Here is a 20,971-nt window from a genome sequence, read left to right on the forward strand (position 1 = left end):
ATACAGATCAAACTTCAAACTGGTAAGTTCTCGTTTAATCTTACTATTTTACTTCGGAGTCACGTGAGTGACTTCGTGAAGATTTCAAAGCTCTGTGATTTCAAACCGTGTAACAGTTTTACTCACTCACTGCCGAAAGCTCTTGAGGAAGGAAGTGTTATTGTAATCAACCAATGAATCTGTTTTGAAAACAAAACGGTATTTATTAACAACAACAAAAGAAAAATAGCTCCCCCGGGCTTTAAATTAAACATTTGCAGTTTCTAAAATTCTGGCTGCAAATACGTCAGGTTCCACCAACGGCTTATGATAAAATGTTCGGAAGGTGGATTCCCTTGACCATCCTGCTTTGTTGAGGATAATGTCAACAGGTACATCCATCCTTGCTGCCGATGATGTGGATGCTGCCCTGGTGGAATGAGATTTAAATATATTAATGTTTATCCCAGCAGCTTCCAATACCTGTTTTAACCATCTTGAAATGGTTTGGCTTGTTACCCTGCCATGTGGCTTTCTGTGGCTGACCCATAAGGCTCTCTCACTTCCTCGGATATTATGGGTTGTGTCAATGTAAATATTTATGTGGGTCACCACACACAATCGTGGCTCTGGTGGGTAAGCCCGGAATGCCACTAGCGTGTTGGATGTTCCTGGCCTGGACTGTTTTATCAGACCCTGTATTGAAAAGGTTATCTTGTCTGATGTTGTCTCCATGTTGTCCAGTCGTAGTTTATGTAAGGACTGGACCCTCTGAGCAGATACTAGCGCCATCAGCATGAGCGTTTTTAAAGTCAATTGCTCTAAACTGAGAGATCTTGCTGGTGGTCTGTCCCGAAGGTATGCGAGTACAATACTGACATCCCAAATCTGTGTGTATCTAGGGTTGGGGGGCTTGCTGTTAAATATGCCCCTCATAAGTTTGACCACCAGCGGATGGGATCCCATGGGCTGATGTCCTGCAGGTTTGAGGTAGTTAGAGAGTGCACTACGTGCCGTGTTGATGGCACTGTAGCTCATATCTTCACGATGATGTAAATCGGCCAGGAACTCCAGAACATTCGCTACTGTGGCTGTATTGTAAGCAGTCCCCGTTTTTTGGCAGTACGTTTCCCATTTCCTGATGCTGGTTAGGTACTGCCTCTTTGTAGATGTTCTCAGGGATGCTGACATGGTGGCGATGGTTTGTTGCGATAACCCCAGATCCAGGTAAGGTCGGTCTAGAATCTGCAACCCAGGAGATTCATATCTTTGTGGCATGGGTGGCTGATGCCTGATACTGGGTGAGTCAGTAACCCTGGATGACTGGGGAACACCATAGGTGCTTCCACCACCATGTCATGGAGAATTGGGAACCATGGCTGTGTAGGCCAGTCGGGCACTACCAAAATTCCAGACGCTGAATCCGTCTGGATTTTTCGAAGTACCCGACTGATGAGGCAGAAGGGAGGAAAGGCATAGAAAACAAACTTTCCCCAATCCAGCGTAAATGCGTCTACCGCTGCTGCCTCCGGATCTGGTTCCCACGCGACATAAATAGGTAGTTGGTGATTCAGTCTTGATGCAAATAAATCTATATCTGGCTTCCCATATTGCTTTACAATTTTAGCGAATGTTTTAGGATTTAACATCCATTCGATGTTGTCATTGAATTTACGTGACCTGGTGTCCGCCACTGTGTTTAGCTTACCTGGTAGATAGGTAGCTGAAAGCCAAATATGTCTTTCGACACACCATTGCCAAATCGTATTGACCAATTTGTCGCATGATAAAGATTTTATGCCGCCCATATGGTTAATATAAGCCACCACTGTTGTATTATCTATTTGTAATCTAACATGCAAGTGATGCATATTAGATGCATATGCTTTCAAACCATAAAAGGCGCCCAACATTTCCAAAGAATTAATGCCCAGTGTAGATAGTAATGATGATTCTAAGTTAGTCCATCTACCACCTGTGCTGGATATGGAGTTAGTTGCTCCCCAGCCTTGAGCACTAGCATCTGTTTGGATTACTAAAGTAGCATTAGTAATAACAATAGGACTATGACTGTGCCAAATATTATGTATCCACCACTGTAGCTCTGATATCGCTTCAGGGGGTAACGTCATGACCCGGTCATAATGACCTTTGTGCTGTTTTAGTGCCTTTATTTTTGCTCTTTGTAAATTTTGATAGTGCAAAGGTCCAAATTGGATAGCTGGGAATGCTGCTACCATTTTGCCAATTACTGCTGCCACTTGTCGAATAGTTGGTCTTTTCTTTATCTTTAAGTTATTACATGATTGTATCAATGCAATCATTTTTTCCCTTGGCAGGGTAATAGTCATTTGGACTGAGTTAATCGTGAAACCCAGATAGTCCATAATTGTGGATGGATTTAACTTGGATTTATCTGGATGTAAGACAAAGCCTAGACTCTGTAGGAGCTGTTTAGTAGCTGATACTGCTGCTACAGCCAATTCCATAGTTTTCCCAACTATGAGGATGTCGTCCAAATATGCCATGACTATATGGTTTCGTTTTCTTAACGTTGCCATGGCTGGTTTTAATATTTTAGTGAATAGTCTTGGAGCTGAAGTAAGCCCATTAGGCAGTGCTTTATACTGCCAAAGCTCCCCCATCCAGATAAATTTAAGGTACCTGCTATAATCCTTATGTATAGGTACTAGATAGTAAGCATCTTTGAGATCAATGCTGGCCATATAGTATCCTTTGGAAATCAGTTGTCTAGCAGTCACAAATGTTTCCATTTTGAAATGTATATACTTAACAAATTCATTCAGGGATGTTAAGTCAATGATGATGCGACATCCACCATCCTTTTTACTTTTAGTAAATATGTTGGAAACAAATTCCAAGGGCTCATGAGTAGTTTTTTCTATGACCCCTTTGTTTATAAGCCTCACCAGTTCAGCTTGTCCCTCCTGTTGTTCCTTGTTGGAGAGTACAAATGCCCTCGCGGGCGCATGTTGAACTGGCGGTAAATTTGAGATAAATTCTATTTTATACCCTTGAATACTATTGAGTATATATTTATCAGTCGTGATCCTTCCCCATGCTTCTTTGAACAAGTGTAACCTTCCCCCTGTTAGTAAGTCACCCTTATTCTCGATATGCGGGTAGGAACCAGATCCACCTACCTCCATGGTTATTGGCGGGGTTGTGGTTTTTTCTTTTTGAGTGTTCTTCCCTGTCGACGTGCTGGCGATGTTGGGGGGAGGCGCATTTTCCAGGGGGTCCGCTGCAGGCCCTGACCTAAAAAAGGTCTCTGGGGATAGTGCGGCCCCAAGCTTTGACCAGTCGGATATTCGGGACGCCGACTGGTAGATACAGTGGTGTGCTGCCGCCTGGGTGGAATGAAGAGCTTTGGTATGTTCGCTGCCGGTGGTGCCCTCATGAGGCTAAAGGTCTTGGACGCCTCCTCCATCTCTTTTAGCTGTTTGTTCAAGTCCGTCCCAAATAAGAATGAGTCGGTCTCTACTGATGGAGTTTTGCATAATCCTGCAAATTTAGGATTGAGGGCCGGCTTGATGTTGTCTCTTCTTAGGTTATTCAGCTCATATTGTGTCGTGCACATGAGTGCCAGGACATCCTGTTGGTGAGTGGTCATCTCTACGGTCTCGACTCCCCGCGCATAGGCTGTTATAGCCGCCGTGAGGAGGCGAAGTATGCGCTGTAGTTTGATCTCCTGTGTCCGAATCGGTCCCCCCACGTTGCCCCATATTTGAGGATTGAGGCTCTTGACCTTGAGAGCCTCACAATTATCCGGGGCTGTGTGCTCCTCAAGCACTTGGTCGAGCACCTTCTCCTGCAGTGGTTTGTTGGAGAGATGGTTTATGCTGGCAGCCATCCTTGGCTCCAGCGGTGCTCCAACCCGTGGGGTAGCGACGAATCGGCTTACGACCCCCAGCAGCTCTTCCTGCACACCCTGCTCTCTTTCGGCTCCTTCCGCCTGCCCCATACTCAGACCAGCCTGCCCCTGGTCACCAATGCTAACCTCCCATTCCTGGTCCGAGGTCGCAAAGGGGGGTGCCGGACTCAGCACCATGGAGGGGGCGCCTGTCCTGTCTGTCCGAGAGCGCTGCTGCTCTCGGTAGACCATCCCCTCCAATAGCTGCTGGATGCAGCTTAGGCGGCTGTCTCTCCCCCGCTTTGGGGTGGACATTTCCCCCTCCGACGAGTCGGAATCGACCGGCCGGTTTGTCTTCCGGGTGGCTTTCCCAGACCGCCGTGTAGGCTCTGGCGTGACTGGGACCGGCTCGGTCTGGGGAATTTCAAACCGCTGTTCAAGCGGCAGTACCGCTGGTTGCTGCCCCGCTGGAATTGACTCCTCTGGTGGAGTTAAAGCTCAGGCAGGTCTACTAGCGGGTTTCCTACGTTGGGACATGTTTCTTCCAAAGAATCAACACCAAACTCGCTCCGTTCCCAACGCACCGTTCACTTACCTGATGGTGCGTTTTTTAAAGTGCAGCTGGAGAGCCTGACTCCAGCTGCCGCCGCTGTTGCACTTGCTGGCGTAATGCCGCGCCTGCACCCTGAGCGGGCTTCTTCACGAAGTCACTCACGTGACTCCGAAGTAAAATCAATTTCACATTTTCACATGTGGCACAGCGGTAGAGTTGCTGCCTTACAGGGCCAGTTGCCCGGGTTTGTTCCTGACTACAGTTGCTGTCTGTACGGAGTTTGTACATTGTCCCTGTGACCTGTGTGGGTTTTCTCCGTGATCTTCGGTTTTCTCCCACACTCCATAGACATTCAGGTTCATTGGCTTGGTATACAGTAAATGTAATTTGTCCCTCCTGTGTGTAGGGTGGTGTTAATATGTGGAGATCGCTGGTTGGTGCGGAGCCGGTGGGCAGAAGAGCCTGTCTCTGCACTGTATCTCTAAACTAAACAATTAAACATAAACGGTCAACAATAAATCCAACCAGGAATAAGATAAACTTTATTAAGAATTGTTAGAATTGGAACTTGCATGCTCATGAACTGATAGAGGAAAATGACATTGGTGAAATCAATATAAATTCTTGAGTATAAATTCTCAGAAAGACGTGTTTGGATGAAAGTATATAGGAGGTTGATGTGGGCATGTTCGGCCTCTCATTGATTCGGTGTGGTCAGAATCACGCAGGTTTGGTTCTCAAGCTGCAAGTTAGGCAACTTTCAATGAGCATGCATCTAATTTGTACACAACAGGTACATAAAACATAGGACAGTACAGCATAGCGACGGGCCCTGTTGTGCGGACCATGATGCCAAGCTGACCTGATCTCATCTGGCTGTACATGATCCATATCCCTCCATTCCCTGCATTTCCATGTGCCTATCCAAAAGCTTCTCAAATGCCATTATTGTATATGCCCTCACTACCACCCCTGGCAATGCATTCCAGGACACCACCATCATCTGTGTAACAGTCTTGCCCTATATATCACCATTAAACTTCCCCCTCTCACCTTATAGCTATGCCCTCGAGTACTGGACATTTCCACGCTGGGAAATAAATTCTATCTATGCCTCTCATACTTCTTACAAGTGGCCCCTCAACTTACGACATTCCATAGAAAACAATCCCAAGTCTATCAAAACTCTCCCTGTAGCTGAAACTCTCTAATGCAGGCAGCAATGTGGTAAACCTCCTCTGCACTCTCTCCAATGCTTCCACAGCTTACCTGTAATGGTGTGACCAGGACTGCACACAATACTGGAAATGTGGCCAATCCAAAGCCCTATAGAGCTCCATCATGACTTCCTGATTCTTAAATACAATGCCCTCAGCAATGATGGCAAGCATACCATGCTCCTTCTTAATACCCTTTCTACTTGTGTTGCCATCTTTAGGTCTTTGTATCTACTTGTGTTGCCATCTGTGAACTCCAGAATTTCATTGCCCCTTGTTTTAATTGGTGTGTCATAACATTATCTGTAAACAGCCTAGTTTAAATTTGAATGATATACTTTCATTCTAGAAAATGTCTCCCTTCACATCACATCCCTTACCATCTTACATAACGTGTTTGGACATTTTATGCTTTTTCATTCATGTCTTATGCAGGTGGGGGACAGGGCAAGCGGGGGTAGTGCTGTCCGAGTGAAATTCACACGGTGCAAAGCCAATGTGTTACAGACACACTCCGCGATGAGCAGGAAGGTTGGCGCTGTAATTAAGAAGGTAAAAAGCACAGTGTACGGTAAGCCCTTTAAAAGAGGGGGGAGAAGGGGGAGAAGGGGGAGAGAGGATGGAGAGAGGGGGGAGAAGGAGTGGAGACAACTTTTAAGAAGTCAGAGATACACGGCTGTGAAGCTCGGTGGACATTTAACATAACCGCTCGTTTATCCTTGGTTCCAAAGACTACTGCTTACTTTTTTTTCCCCAATGAGTCAATGAAATTCACCAGTCAGCACCGGCTACAACCTATGAGAACCTAAGAGAACCTAGGACCTCTTGGTGACCCACCTATGCCAGAAAGGGGTACTGACGGGGTACTCAGCCATGATCATATTGAATGGCGGTGCTAGCTCGAAGGGCCGAATGGCCTACTCCTGCACCTATTTTCGATGTCTGTTTCTATGTTTTTAATATGAATGTTACGTCAACCCGTACCTCAAGGTTTGCTAGGCCACAGCAGCCATGGGCTATCCATGGCGGCTTCATTCTAGTTGCTGCTAATTTTTCCACATGTTGAAAAATTCACGGTGACCATAATGAGGCCGCGACTAGTTCCCAGAATGCGGGAACTCCTCACGACCATGAAGGCGACTCCCCGGCAACCACCCACCAACATGTGGCGACCTTGTGGCAACTGCATAGTCTCCTGCAGTCGCCTAATAAGTCGCCTAAGTGGGACAGGCCCATGACTCTTATTTAATCTTTTTAGCTCATGTATCATTCTTCATTGGTGTCCATCCTCCAAGCAAACATCAAGCATCCTTTTACACTAATCCTACATTTTATTCGACCCACTTTCTCATCTTCCCAGATTCCACCAATAACCTACACGTGTGGGGCAATTTACCGTGACCAATTAACCCACCAACCCATGTCTTTTGGATGTGGAAGGGCCTGGTCATCTGAGACAACTAGGCAGCAGCTCTATCAGAAGCTCCCTTATGCCTTCGTTTTAGGACTCTGGGAAATTTCTGTGTGCTTTTTTTATTCCCAGGTACACATTCAGCTACCAAGGCCCAAACTCTGGGATTTTCTTTCCTAACTCATTTACCCTTTCCTACCTCTTTAAAATCCTCCTAAAAATACGGTCCTTTAGCACATTTCTGATCATTTTGCACAAACAGCTCCTGGTGTGCAAACAAGCAAATTATGTTAGGTAGCTCTCACAAAACACTTTTGGATGTAATACTGTTAACATGGTATATAAATCCAGGTTGTTACTGCACCCTCCGTGGCTTTCAGTATTTCTAAGATGTTTTGTCATATTCAGCCCCCTTTAAGAATGCTTGAGCATGCTAATTACAATAATTTTTGGCAGATTTCAATCACTAACGTAACTGCAATTTTTAAGAAGACAGACATTGCACCAAATTACTTTTTCTCTATTGATTTATGTTGAAAAATGATTAGTGGGAGGATTTAATTGTGCTTTGATGAGGCGTTGTACAATTATCAATTACTTACAGTCGAACTGTATTCTAACTCCTTCAGAAGGGTTTTACTTCAACCAAAAATAGCCCATGGCTGCTGTGGCCTGACCTAGCAAACCTTGAGGTACGGGTTGACGTAACATTCATATTAGAAACATAGAAACAGACATCGAAAATAGGAGCAGGAGTAAACCATTTGGCCCTTCGAGCCAGCACTGCCATTCAATATGATCATGGCTGAGTACCCCGTCAGTACCCCGTTCTGGTTTTTTCCCCATATCCCTTGATTCCATTTGCCCAAAGGGCTAAATCTAACTCTCTCGAAAACATCCAGTGAATTGGCCTCCACTGCCTTCTGTGACAGAGAATTCCACAGATTCACAACTCTCAGGGTGAAAAAGATTTTTCTCATCTCAGTCCTAAATGGCCTACCTCTTATTCTTAAACTATGACTCCTGGTTCTGGACTCCCCCAACATCGGGAACATTTTTCCTGCATCTACACTGTCCAATCCTCCAAGAATTTTATATGTTTCTATAAGATTCTCTCTTATCATTCTAAATGCCAGCGAATACAAGCCCAGTCCACCCATTTTTTCATCATACGCCAGTCCCGCCAGTCCCAGGTCACTTCCCTACCCCCAATAACATGTGCTCTTATTTTGCACACTAATCACTTGTGTGGGATCTTATCAAAGGCATTTTGAAAGTCCAGATACAACACATCCACTGGCTCTCCCATATCCATTCTACTTGTTACATCCTCAAAAAATTGCGAAAGATTAGTCAAGCATGATTTCCCCTTCATAAATCCATGCTGACTTTGACCAATCCTGTCACTGCTTTACAAATGCGTTGCTATAACATCTTTAATAATTGACTCCGGCATCTTCCCCACTACCTATGTAAAGCCCCTGTCCCACCTAGGTAATTTTTTCAGCAACTACAAGCGACTAGGCTGTTGCCACATGGTCGCGGGGTGACGCCTGTTTGGTCGTGAGTAGTCTCCTCAAGTCGCCTAAAGAGTCGTAACGTTTTTCTGGTCGCCGCTGGATTTTGAAATGTTCAAAACTTTTTGGCGACTGTGGGCTTGACGTAACTTGGCGTAGCTGTCGTAGGTTGTCGCCAGGATGACGCAGACTGTCGCCAGGTGCTGGTTGTTACCGGGTGCTGATTCGGTGAATTCCATTGGCGACTACCTACGTCAACCTACGTCAATTGACAACACATATTGGCGACTGAATTGTCGTCAGTTGTCTTCAGATGTCGCCGACAGGGTCGTTGCTTGCCGTAGCTTGTCGCGGGTGGATGTAGGTTGACTTCGGTTGTCGTAGGTTGTCGCCTGTGGGGTCGTAGGTTGTCGTAGGTGTGGTCGGATGTGGACGTCCTAATGGGTCACTGGTTGTTGGTAGCTGGACGTCGACTAGGTGGTAAGTTGTCGTAGCTCGCCGCTTTTTTGGCGACCTGCTACAACTGTGACAGTCGCCGAAAAAATCGCCAAAGTGAGACAGGCCCTTAAGGCTAACTGGTCTATAATTTCTCATTTTCTCCCTCCCTCCTTTCTTGAAAAGTGGTGTTACATTGGCTACCCTCCAGTCTACATGAACTGATCCAGAATCGAGAGAACATTGGATTAAAAATTATTGTAATGGTCACCAATTCATCCACGATTTCTAGGGCCACCATCTGGCCTTGGGGATTTATCTGCCTTCAGGCTCAACAGTTTACCTAACACAATTTTTTGACTAATGTGGATCCCCATTTCCTCCCTCCCACTAGATCCTCGGTCCCCTATTATTTCTGGGAGATTGCTTGTGTCTTCCTTAAGGGGCTATCCCACTTGGGCAACCTAATTGGCGAGTTTAGAAGAATTTGAAATAATTGACTATGTAGAAGACCTCCTTCGAACTCCCTCGACTATGTTGAAGACCAGCTTCGACTACGACTAACTTCGGAAAATTTGGACACTGAATAGTGGAGAGTGAAGATGACCTCCTTCGATCTCATTTGACCTCCCTTTGACCTCCCTTCCACTATGATGAAGACTATCTACGATTATCTTCAATCATCCTCAATTACCTACGACTAACATGCCGACCTACAACAACCTACTACAACTAAACCTACGAGTAAAAAAGGTATCGATTTTTTCCATGGCATCATTTTTTTACTCGCAGGCATTTTTTTAACATATTGAAAAAACCGCCGCGACCTAGCTGAGGCCTCAAGTACGCGGAGGCCACTCTCGAGCATGAAGGAGAGTTACGAAGACCTCCTATGACCTCGTGTCGACCATGCTGCGAGTATGAGTCGAGGGAAAACTCGCCAGAACTCGTGGATTAGGTCGCCCAAGTGGGACAGGCCCTTTAATGAAGACAGAACCAAAGTACTCATTTGTGTTCAAGAAGGAACTGCAGATGCTGGAAAATCGAAGGTACACAAAAATGCTGGAGAAACTCAGCGGGTGCAGCAGCATCTATGGAGCGAAGGAAATAGGTAACGTTTCGGGCCAAAACCCTTCTTCAGACTGTACTCATTTAACTGTTTTGACATTTCTTTGTTTTCCCATTATAAATTCACCTGCCTCTGACTGTAAGGGACCCACATTCGTCTTCATTAATCTTTTCCTTTTTACATACCTATAGAAACTTTTACCGTCTGTTTTTATGTTTTCCGCAAGCTTTCTTTCATGCTTTTTCCCTCCCTTTTAATTAACCCTTTATCCTCCTCTGTTGAGTTCTAAATTTCTCCCAGTCCTCTGGTTTGCCGCTTTTTCTGGCCAATTCATATGTCTCTTCCTTGGCTTTAACTATCCTTGACTTCCCTCGTCAGCCACGGTTGAGCCGGCTTCCCAGTTTTATTTTTTCGCCAGACAGGGAAGGCCCCTATTACAAGCCTTCCTAACAATGACCAGCTCCAACAAGAGAGAATCTTAACACCTGCCACCTACAATACCACCCACCCCACCATTAATATCCTAGTGGTCATGGTTGACCAGAAACTCACTGGACCATCCACACAATAACTCTTGTCATAAGATCAGCACATAGTTCATAAGTTCATAGGTTATAGGAGCAGAATCAGGCCAGTCAGCCCATCAAGGCAACTCCGCCATTCAATCATGGCTGATCCTATCTTTCCCTTTCAACCCCCATTCTCCTGCCTTCTCCTCATAACCCCAGACACCTGTATTAATCAAGAATCTATCAATCTTCACCTTAAAAATATCCATTAACTTGACCTCCACAGCCTTCTGCGGCAAATAATTCCACAGATTCACCACCCTCTTAATAAAGAAATTCCTCAACATCTCCTTTCTAAAGGTTAGTCCTGTTATTCTGCAGCTATGGCCTTTGGTCCTAGACTGTCCCACTAGTGGAAATATCCTCTCCACATCCACTCTATCCAGGCACTTCACTATTCGGTAAGTTTCAATGAGGTCTTCACCTCATCCTGCTAAATTCCAGTGAGTACATGCTCAGTGATGACAAAAGCTCATCATATATTAACCCAATCATTCCTGGGATGACTTACCTTCTGACACTTCAAGACCTGTCCATTGACTACAAGACAAATCCGAAACATTATTCTGACAGCATCTCCCAATCCCATATATCTGCCAGCAAGAATGACAAGGGCAGGAGATGCATGGGATCATGGTATCAACACCACCTGCAGGTTGCCTTCCAAGTTTCACACCATTCTTACTTGGAAATATATCATTGATCTTCCATTGATACTCGATTTAAATCCTGGATGCTTCTCCCCAATAGCAATGCAGGAGCACCTTCACCAGAAAGACTGCAGTGTTTAAGAAGGAGTCTCACCTCCATCTTCTCAAGAACTATTAGCGATGGGCTATAAATGCTGACCTTGCCCCCCAAAAAATCAGTAAACGTCTTAATTAAGGTACTAGCACCTGCTTTCTGGCAGACAATGTTTCAGATATTCTGTCTAATAATTATGAAATATTTTGTGTAAATTCTGAAAGATCTGCACAGTTAAAACTGATGTGTTAAGTTACGTGTCTGCAATTAGATATAAATCATATCATTATTGAAATTTCATAATATTTCATTTTTATGTAAACTGAAAATCATGGATTATTGTCTTTCCAGTAATCCTCTCTGTCATTTTCCTGGTGTATTCACTCTGGAGGTTAATGTTGTGTTCTGTAACTCCCCTATAGTTTTGAGTTGCAAGTTATCTGTTTACTTAGTTCAATGAGAATTAATTCTGCTAATTATATACATAGAATGCATTGACGTGGAAGCCGAAAACTTGGTTTAATGGACACGTTGATTTGCGGGGCCCAGCAGTTGTCTGGGCTTTAGCTGCTGATAGGTACACAGTCTGTCACCATGATCATCATCACAGCCAGTCCTCTGCAAAGTCACAAATCCTACAATACCTGTTAACTTGCTGAGCTGAAGATTTTTAAATAAAGGTTAGTTCAATCATTTATTTTTTACTTATTTCATTTTGCTCTTAGATTTTAATTATTTATTGGCATTGTGATGTGTTGTAATAAATGTTATGTTATGTTTATTCGTTTTTAAAGAACTATTATTTAAAGACATTTTAATGTTTTTTAAATGTCTCAGAGTTTTTGCAACACTTAAAACACTTAAAACAAGTGCCTGTCCCACTGCGGGGACCTAATTTGCGAGTTTAGAAGAGTTTAGGAGAGTTTAAAAAAGTGTCATGGTCTTGTTGTATCGCTGAAGTAGAACACCTCCTACGACCTCCTTCGACTATGGAGAACCCCCTACGAATATGTAGAAGACCTCCTTCGATCTACTTCAACCTCCTTTGACTATGTTGAAGACTAGCTTCGACTAGTTTCGGGAAAATTGGACACCGAATAGTGGAGAGTGAAGACGACCACCTTTGACTACCTTCAACTACACTAACACTATCTACGACTACCTTTGACTACCTTTGATTACCTTTGACTACCTTTGATTACCTTTGATTACCTTTGATTGCCTTCAATTACCTATGAATAACATGCCGACCTACTATGACCTACTTCCACTAAACATACGAATAAATAAAATATTTATTTTTTTCATGCCGACCAATTTTTGCTTGCGGACAATTATCAGCATGCTAAAAAATACTCCCCGACCAAACTGAGTATGCGGGAACTTCTCTCAAGCATGAAGGAGAGTTACATAGACCTCTTAGGACCACGTGTCGACCATGCTGCGAGTTTGAGTTGAGCGCAAACTCTTCTAAACTCGCAAATTAGGTCCCCGCAGTGTGACAGGCCTTTACATAACCTCATAGATCTTCACACATGGCTACTTTGTGTAATGCAGGGCATTATTGAGTAACACAAGGCATGGTAATGTAATGAAGGGCTGTGCTATATAACATGGGGCAGTGTAACATGGGGTTCTGCAGTGTAACATAGGACATTGTATTATATAACCTAGAGCTACGTAGTTTAACGGGGGGGGGGGGGGGGGGGAGGGTGGGGGCAGCATAACATAAGGTATTGTGCAGGAAGGAACTGCAGATGCTGGTTTATATCAAAGATAGATACAAAATGCTTGAGTAACTCAGTACAGCCAGCATCTCTGGATAGAATGGGTGACGTTTTGTGTTGAGACCCTTCTTCACTGATGGCTTCATCTGATACACCTCTATAAGATCACTTCTCATCGTCCTGTTCCAAAGAATAAAGTTTAGCCTGCCTAACCTCTCCCTATCTTGCAACATCTCGTAAATCTCCGCTGCACTCTTTCCAACTTAACCATGTCCTTCATATAGCAGGGTGACCAAAACTCAACACAATACTAAATGTGATCACCAACCCCTTGAACAACATAACATCCCAACTTCTATACTCAATACCCTGACTGATGAAGGCGCATGTACCAAAAGCTATCTTGACCACCCTATCTACCTAAGACGTCACTTTCAAGGAAACTATGTATCTGTACTCCTAGATCCCTCTCCTCTACAACACTCCCCAGGCCCTTGGCATTTGCTGTGAAGGTCCTGCCCTGGTTTGACCTGAAAATGCGACACCACGTACTTATCTGCATTAAACTCTATTAACCATTTTGCAGCCCCCTTACCCAACTGATCAAGATCCTGCAGTAATTTTTGATAACCATCTTCGCTATCTACTATATCACCTACTTTAGTGTCATCTGCAAACTTTTTTTTTTAAATATTTATTTTATTAGAGGCAATTGTACAAGGAGAAAGTAATCGACATAACAATTATACAATTTTTGTACAGCTTCAGTTTTAACATTTTATAAACTAATAAGTAAATCGGAAAAAAGAAAAAAGGAAAAAAGGGAAAGGAAGAAGAAAGGAAAAAGAAAAGAAAGAATTTCGAAAAAGATACGAAAAAGAAAGAAGAAAAACCGCTGAACTAACGAAGAAGTGGGAAAAAAAAGCGGAGATATATCCCACTACCCTTCCCTACGCCCGCTCACCCGACCCTAGCGTCGGTTTTGAATTTGTGTTCAACCATTCTGTTGTTGAAGAAATTCAATGAAAGGAGACCATATTTTGGAAAATTGATCTGATTTGTCAGACAAAACAAGCCTTATTTTTTTCTAGATGTAAGAAAGTCTCGAGTAGAGTCTCGGTCATTTCTGTGATCCACATCTTCACTGTGGGGATTATCTTTTTCCAGAATTTAAATATAAGTTTTTTCGCAGTTATTAAACAGTAGTCAAGGAAACGTCTTTGGAATATCGTTAACTTCGGGCAGCCCCCTGACATTCCTAATATTATTAATTTTGAATCTAATTGAATTTTGAGTGTTTTAGAAATGGTATTGAATATTCCCATCCAGAAGTTTTGTATTTTTTATACAGGATACAAAAGAATGGGTTAGGGTGGCTTCTTGGAAGTGACATTTATCACAGAGAGGGGAGACAGTTGGGAAGATCTTGTTCAATTTGGTCTTTGAGTAGTAAAACCTATGCAATACTTTGAATTGTATCAGGCAATACCTGGCATTTTAAGAACAGTAATGTATGTATAGTGGGCTTTCCTCCCATATATCTTTTGAAATGGGTAAACCCATCTCGTCCTCCCATGCTCGCCTTTAAATCTCAGAAGGTGGGGTGTCAATATTTAGAAGAGTGTTATAAATGTAAGATATCAACTTACTTGTATCGACATGTCTATTCAAACAATCGTCTAATATATCTGGACCCATAAGAGGACAGTCTTGTGTATATGTTTTCACATAATCTCGCATTTGAAGGTATCTAAAAAAATTGTTGGCGTGACATTGTTCAAGTGACATTTCTCCTGTAGTTCTTGAAAAGAAGAGAGAGATCCCTTCTTATCGAGGACTACCACAGTATTAATTCCCAGGTTCTTCCATTGAACAAACACCATATCTAAAGTAGATGGTTTAAACGAGGGATTGTTTGCAATAGGAAGAAGGAGAGACATGTTTCTCAATTTAAGACTGAATTTCTGTTGTTTCCAGATACGGATAGTACTATATATTATCGGATTTTGCTCATACGTTGACATTCAAATGTATTGGAGATAGGAGGATCGAGCCTATACTATACTAGCCTTCTCTGATGAATTGCTACATTTGTACGGAATGGAGTCGCAGGTAGATAGGGTGGTCAAAAAGACTTTTGGCATATTGGCCTTCATCAGCCAGAGTATTGAGTACAGAAATTGGGAGGTCATGTTGCAGTTGAATAAGATGTTGGTGAGGCCACATTTAGAGTATTGTGTTCAGTTCTGGGCATCATGTTATAAGAAATATGTTGTCAAGCTGGAAAGGGTACAGAGAAGATTTACAAGGATGTTGCCAGGACTAGAGGGTCTGAGCTATAGGAAGTGATTGAGTAAGCTGAGACTCTATTCCTTGGAGTGCACTAGGATGAGGGGTGATCTTATTGAGGTTTAGAAAATCATGAGAGGAATAGATTGGGTAGATGCACAGAGTCTCTTGCCCAGAGTAGGTGAATCGAAGACCAGAGGACATAAGTTTAAGGCGAAGGGGAAAAGATTTAATAGGAAACTGAGGGATAACGTTTTCACACAAAGGGCAGTGGGTGTATGGAACAAGCTGCCACAGGAGATAGTTGAGGCGGGGACTATCCCAACGTTTAAGAAACAGTTCGACCTGTATATGGATAGGGCAGGTTTGGAGGGATATGGACCAAATACTGGCAGGTGGGACCAGTGTAGCTGGGCCATGTTGGCTGGTGTGGGTAAGTTGAGCCAAAGGGCCTGTTTCTATGCGGTATTACTATGACTCTACGGTCACTTATTAACTTGTTTAAATATCCAACACAATTTCATAAGCGCACAGGGTTCATCATTTCTAATTAAAAATTACATCACCATTTTTATTTTTAATATATCAAATTTTATGTTTATTTTTCTTTTATATCATGTCCAAATATTTAATCCCATTGGAAAAGTATCTATTTAATATTTGAATCATTTCAGTACCATTAGTTGCAAGTTTATCTTGTGTACATGTTGGTCGCCATCATTTTTCCTTTTAACAGCTTTCAGGAAAATATTACCTTTTTTAAGATTCATGAGAACTTCTTTTCTAAATGTCATTTTATTTTCCTGATTGCAATTTTTGTATTCCTTCCTGTACTCTTTATATCCTTTGTCATCCTTTATTTTCTGTATATTATGTGTATTTGATTTCTATTAAATTCAAAAATTCAATTTTTGACATGCCCTTATCCATGCAATGTTTATCATTACTGTCATTTATTCTTGTTCTTCAGAGAAATGTATTGCCTCAGATATTTATTGATCAGCTTTTTATATCTTTTCTCCAACCTCTTTATTTTGTTGTCCATCAATATATTTTTCTGTTCTTTCTCCACAGTTTCTCATTATCAGAAATTAGTTGTTTTTCTAATTTATTATCAAGGCCTTGTCTTACTTAATTACCAAACAGCTGGTCTGGTTGTTGGGAGTGATGATAAATCAACCTTGCTTCAGGTTAGCAACTGTGAGCTTTGTAAGGATGCACTGAGGTGATCTTAAAATCAATCTAGCCAATGATTTCATGACTAGAGATTGACATCTAAACTCCTCTCACCGTGTCTCTTAAGTGATGTGACACAGTGCTCCAACTGTCAGTTATCCATGGACATCAGCCAATTTGGAAAATGGAAGTCCAGAATTAATAATGAGTGTATATTGTACTGCACTCCACTATCACTCAAGCATCAGTGTGTGGGAAAGATGTACCCCATTTAATTCACCGGTGGTTTCAAAGTTTTCTGCATGAGATAATGAATTGAACGGCTCTACCATTGAATTCAGTAGAATCTGTGACGTAGTGGTGTAGCTGGAAACACAACATAGCAACACAGCTGGTTGAGCTGTTGTCTCACAACTCCAATGACTCAGGTTCAATTCTGCCCTCGGATGCTCTTTGTGTGAAGTTTGCTCATTCTCCCTGTGACTGCATGATTGTGCCCTAGGTGCTCTGGTTTCCTTCCACATCCCAAAGACATACTGGTTGTTTAATTGATCTGTGTCGGTGTGTTAATTGCCCATAGTATGGAGGTGTGTAGAGGAATTTGAGGAGATTAAAATGAGATTTGTGTAGGATTAGTTTAACTGGGTGCTCAATGGTTAAAATGACCTTGGTGGGCTGAAGGGCCTGTTTCCAAAATGTATGGCAATATGATTATGCACGCCATGGATTATGCATGTCAGAGTTACAACTGAAAAGACTTGTAATAAATAATTTTCAATTGTCCTACGCCATATATTCAGAAAATAAATACACCAGTTGCTTTCATTTGCTCTTGACAGGGAGATGTCTTGCTCCTCTTACAGACTGCACCTCAGGAGAGTAAATGTCTGGGATATTGACTCTGATCAGATTATTCAATAGACAATAGACAATAGGTGCAAGAGTAGGCCATTTGGCGCTTCGAGCCAGCACCATGATTCAATGTGATCATGGCTGATCATCCCCAATACTTCTCCCCATAACCCCTGACTCCGCTATTTTTAAGAGCCCTATCTAGCTCTCTTGAAAGCATCCAGAGAACCTGCCTCCACCGACTCACCACACTCTGTGAGAAAAAGTGTTTCCTCGTCTCCATTCTAAATGGTTTACTCCTTATTCTTAAACTGTGGCCCCTGGTTCTGGACTCCCCCAACATCGGGAACATGTTTCCTGCCTCTAGCATGTCCAAACCCTTAACAGTCTTACATGTTTCAATGAGATACCCTCTCATCCTTCTAAACTCCAGAGTGTACAAGCCCAGCTGCTCCATTCTCTCAACATATGACAGTCCCGCCATCCCAGGAATTAACCTTGTAAACCTACGCTGCTCAATAGCAATAATGCCCTTCCTCAAATTAGGAGACCAAAACTGCACACAATACTCCAGGTGTGGTCTCACTATGGCTCTGTACAACTGCAGAAGGACCTCTTTGCTCCTATATTCGATTCCTCTTGTTATAAAGGCCAACATGCCATTCGCTTTCTTCACTGCCTGCTGTACCTGCATGCTTACTTTCATAGACTGATGTACAAGGACCTCCAGATCCCGTTGTACTTCCCATTTTCCCAACTTGACGCCATTTAGATAGTAATCTGCCTTCCTGTTTTTGCTACCAAAGTGGATAACCTCACATTTATCCGCATTAAACTTCATCTGCCATGCATCTGTCCACACCCCCACCCTGCATTCTCATAGCATCCCCCTCACAGTTCACACTGCCACCCAGCTTTGTGTCATCTGCAAATTTGCAAATGTTACTTTGAATCCCTTCATCCAAATCATTGATGTATATTGTAAATAGCTGCGATCCCAGCACCGAGCCTTGCGGTACCCCACTAGACATTGCCTGCCATTCTGAAAGGGACCCGTTAATCCCTACTCTGTGTTTCCTGTCTGCCAACCACTTCTCTATCCATGTCAGCACTCTACCCCCAGTACCATGTGCCCTAATTTTGCTCACTAATCTCCTATGTGGACCCTTATCAAATGCTTTCCGAAAGTCTAGGTATACTACATCCACTGGCTCTCCCTTGTCCATATTCCTGTTACATCAAAACATTCCAGAAGATTAGTCAAGCATGATTTCCCCTTCGTAAATCCATGCTGACTTGGACCAATCCTGTTACTGCTATCCAAGTGTTCGGCTTTCTCATCTTTTACAATTGACTCCAGCATCTTCCCTACCACTGATGTCAGGCTAACTGGTCTATAAATCCCTGTTTTCTCTCTCCCGCCTTTTTTAAAAAGTGGGATAACATTAGCTACCCTCCAATCCACAGGAACTGATCCTGAGTCTATAGAACATTGGAAAATTATTACCAATGCATCCACGATTTCTAGAGCCACTTCCTTAAGTACCCTGGGAAGCAGACCATCAGGCCCTGGGGATGTATCAGCCTTCAGTCCCATCAGTCTATCCAACACCATTTCCTCCCTAATGTGGATTTCCTTCAGTTCCTCTGTCACCCCAGATCCTCTGGCCACTACTATATCAGAAAGATTGTTTGTGTCCTCCTTAGTGAAGACAGATCCAAAGCACCTGTTCAACTCATCTGCCATTTCCTTGTTCCCCATAATAAATTCACCTTTTTCGGTCTTCAAGTGTCCAACTTTGGTCTTAACTAATTTTTTCCTCTTCACATACCTAAAGAAGCTTTTACTATCCTGCTTTATATTCTTGGCTAGCTTACCTTCGTACCTCAGATTCAATTTTATTCAATTCAAAGTACCTCATCTTTTCTTTGTCTTTTTAGTTATCTTCTGTTGTTCTTTAAACATTACCCAATCCTCTTGCTTCCCGCTCATCTTTGCTACATTGTACTTCTTCGCTTTAATTTTTATACTGTCCCCGGCATCCCTTGTCAGCCATGGTCTCCCCTTGGAATCTTTCTTCTTCCTAGGAATGAACTGATCCTGCACCTTCTGTATTATTCCTAGAAATACCTGCCATTTTTGTTCCACTGTCATCCCTGCTAGTGTATATTACCAGTCAACTTTGGCCAGCTCCTCCCTCATGGCCCCATAGTCCCCTTTATTCAACTGCAACACTGACACCTCCGATCTACCCTTCTCCCTCTCCAATTATAGATTAAACCTGACCATGTTATGGTCACTGCCTCCTAATGGCTCATTAACCTTGAGGTCCTTTATCAAATCCGGTTCATGACATAACACTAAATCCAGAATTGCCTTCTCCCTGGTAGGCTCCAATACAAGCTGTTCTAAGAATCCATCATGAAGGCACTCTACAAAGTCCATTTCTTGGGGTCCAGTACCAACCTGATTTTCCCAGTCTACCTGCATGTTGAAATCTCCCATAACAACCACAGCATTACTTTTACTACATGCCAATTTTAACTCCTGATTCAACTTGCGCCCTATGTCCAGGCTACTGTTTGGGGGCCTGTAGTTTAATCATTAGGGTCTTTTTACCCTTACAATTCCTTAGTTCTATCCATACTGACTCCACATCTCCTGTTTCAATGTCACCCCTTGCAAGGGACTGAATTTCATTCCTCACCAACAGGGTAACCCCACCCCCTCTGCCCACCTGTCTGTCTTTTCGGTAAGAGGTATACCCTTGAATATTAATTTCCCAGCCCTGGCCCTCTTGCAGCCTTGTTCTTGTTTCTTGGTTTCTTGGTCCTCCAAAATATTCCAAATGGAATTTAAACTGGAGGTGTTAATTCCCACAACATCATACTTACCAGTTTCTAACTGAGCCTCAAGCTCGTCCACTTTATTCCTTATACTTCGCGCATTCATATACAGCACTTTGACCTCCGTATTCACTTCCCCCTCGCACCACTCGCCATTGGCCCTGACCTTACTCTGTTGTCCATTCTCGAGCTTTCCTTCCCATTAATTCGAGAACCTTTTGTAATTTTTCCTGTAGTCACTTCCCATTCAACTCCATCTTTATACTCCCAATTTGCCAATCCCCCCCCCCCCATAATTTAGTTTAAAGCCACACCTGTAGCCCTAGCAAACCTGTCTGCCAGAATGTCGGTCCCCCTCCAGTTAAGGTGCAGCCCGTCCCTTTTGTACAGGTCACCCCTACCCCAGAAGAGATCCCAGTAGTCAATAAATCTAAATCCTTGCTCCCTGCTCCAGTCCCTCAGCCACACATTCAGATCCCCTATTGCCCTGTTCCTGTCCTCACTAGCACGAGGTACTGGAAGCAATCCAGAGATAACCTCCCTAGAAGTCCGGCGTTTCAGTATTCTTCCCAACTCTCTGACGTCATGTTGGAGAACCTCCTTCCTCTTCTTCCCGATGTTGTTTGTGCCTACTGCACAACTACTGCTGGCTCTCTCGAGGATGTTCTGAATTCGGCTCGTGACATCCTAAACCCTGGCACCAGGGAGGCAA

Source organism: Leucoraja erinacea, chromosome 7 (assembly GCF_028641065.1).
Source record: "Leucoraja erinacea ecotype New England chromosome 7, Leri_hhj_1, whole genome shotgun sequence".
NCBI classification, from domain to species: Eukaryota; Metazoa; Chordata; class Chondrichthyes; order Rajiformes; family Rajidae; genus Leucoraja; species Leucoraja erinaceus.